Source organism: Penaeus vannamei, chromosome 33 (assembly GCF_042767895.1).
Source record: "Penaeus vannamei isolate JL-2024 chromosome 33, ASM4276789v1, whole genome shotgun sequence".
In the NCBI taxonomy this organism is placed as follows: domain Eukaryota; kingdom Metazoa; phylum Arthropoda; class Malacostraca; order Decapoda; family Penaeidae; genus Penaeus; species Penaeus vannamei.
The window spans coordinates 28,045,011-28,047,510 of NC_091581.1; the positions used below are offsets into that span (position 1 = coordinate 28,045,011).

General features: G+C 37.4%; 1 non-coding gene across 1 annotated transcript; it reads right to left on the bottom strand.

Annotated features, from left to right (window-relative positions):
* Positions 1 to 634: 634 nt before the first annotated feature.
* On the bottom strand, positions 635 to 706 carry TRNAE-CUC (transfer RNA glutamic acid (anticodon CUC)). The gene has a single exon. It is a non-coding gene; the product is annotated as a tRNA-Glu (tRNA).
* Positions 707 to 2,500: the final 1,794 nt, after the last annotated feature.

Below are 2,500 nucleotides of genomic sequence, written 5' to 3' on the forward strand. Positions count from 1 at the left end.
GATGAATTTGATGCAATAATGAAAATACACTTAGTCAATAACGAATGACAAAGAAAATGCAATAATGGATGACATGAAAAATGAATGAATAAATATACGTATCTAATGATTATAATAACTTGAAGATTATTATTAATATTGAGTATTGTAATGAATAGATAATACTGACTGAATATCAATTAATGAACCAGAAGAAACAACAATCACTAGTATCACTTTAACATAAGACAGTTGTTGTTACGTGGTTTTTAGCCGTTCATATCAGGCCAAATCACTCAGATTTGCCTTCTCGTTTATGATTTTGGTGTATTCAATGCTACTAAAAAATCTAAATCGCTTATGTACCTCGCTTGTGTTTATTTTCATCACATAATTCTCCCATATCTAAACGTCTTCGTGAAGCCATCATTGCATGTACACAATGAGCATTTCAGACGATAAGTGCCTCCGTACAGCGGGTAGTGTGAAGTGGCATTGTACTGTTTCATCTAGCATTGCCTTTTCACTGTTTAAGCGAATATATACAACTCTATGGGTTGAAAGAACAGCCATTTTTTCTGTTTTTTCCTTGTCTGTTGTGTAACGCATCCCTGCAGCTATATGGTTCTTCGTATGATTCATTTCAGGGAAAATTTTCCCGTGCCGGGAATCGAACCCGGGCCTCGCGGGTGAGAGCCGCGTATCCTAGCCACTAGACCACACGGGATATATAAGAAGTTGATGTTTATGCAATATGATATTCAAAATATTTCGAGTTCTTGAGTTTTTCGCAAGCTAGGAGAATAGTACAAATATATGTTACTTTGTTTTCGTAGCGAGGCAAGCTTCAGGCTAAAAAGAAAAAAAAAAACATATATATGTATTATATCTCCAGGCACAATGTTTATTTCTGATTGAGCATATGGGGTTATAAAATACAAATGGTACAAATATATAAGCTTCTAGTCAAATATACTCATCAAATTTTAGACTTGGTATTACTAAAATTATTTTATTATTGATATACTGATGTACAGCCTAAATCATCTGAAACAGCCAAAATATACAGTATATAAACACGTCTCAATTAGGGAAGCACAAAATTGGTATATCATAAAAGCGAGTATTCGTACCATCATCAAATGCATCATATCTAAATTTTATAAAATAGATCGTATCATACTCGTCTTCGGAAGTGTGACTTGACACCAGCTTACACCAGCTATTTATGTATGAGGATGTAAAGAACGTATTTTTATCATGGAAAGGTCATAAAGCAACCCTCAACTATAATTTTCAGTGACTGCCTCATAGAAATGTATCCGAGATGAAATTGATGAAGCATTGTCTCTTCAGGAGTCTGTAGTTGGTTACGAAAAAATAAAGCATCTTTTCTCTGTTGACTTCAAAATTAAAGTTGGTCGAGATTCCCTTCACCTCAATATTGCTCACTGAAAATCGTGGTGTCTCTTGATCTCTCAGTAATATAGACAATTCATAATGCCAGGTTTAACTAATGTGTGCTGTTAACTGCAACACAAGACTAAACAGAAGATCCGATCTTCATTACCTTGCCGGTTTTCGCATGTGGTTCTTTTCAGTTTCTCTTTGATAATTCTGCTCTTGACTCTCCATAAACAAGAGTGCGCCCGAAATAGGTCGATAACTTTGCGCAAATAAGCGCGTTCTTCGATGGCATTTCATCTCGCGGAAGAGGTTTTCCCCCGCGATGGCAACGTCTGCACTGAGTAAACACGTCACGCCGCACCACTCGCTCTCAAGTAGGCCTACATAAGCCTGGGTTTGCACATACATTTTCAGGAACCGATTGAGTTAATGCAGGCTTCGCTTTTGGCTTGTGCAGTTACGTAAAGTGGCCCCATGCACGCACAATATGGAATGCAAAATCTTGTTTGTACTGGCAGTTTGCACAGTTCCCAGAAGCGTGTTTGGCCCCGTAATGCTGAGTCAAGATCCATCTCATCAAACTCTCGACTCTTCTCAATTTCGGAAGTGTGGAGGTAGAGCTCGAGGAATTTTAACCCAGCGCGAAAGTATTACTGGGAATTGAGAGGAAAACCTGTAGCATATAAAGATGAACTAGCTGTGAACTCGTGATGGAGTAACGTGCGCAAAGAGATTTGGCAACGTTATATATATAGAGCGAAGGCTACATATATTGGCCATGACAGATGAACACTGCCATACCTGATAGACGATGGGGATTACTTGATCTCTAGAAGAGGCTGCTTTGAGATCACTCTATTTAGGATGAATGGTGATCGATGGAACCGTTTTATTTTATGGTTTGGACTCATTTACCAGATGTCTAGTACCGTTTGTACTTTATAGATAAGTTTATTTCCAAAGACTGTTTATTTATATGCATTGGAAGTGGGAGCAACAAAATTAATGTGGGTGAATTTCCTTGCAAGGTAAAAGACCTATTCCCTAAAGCGTTCTTTGCTTAGATATTTTGCAGAAAATGTCTTGGAATTTTTTAAAGCACTATTTAGTTATG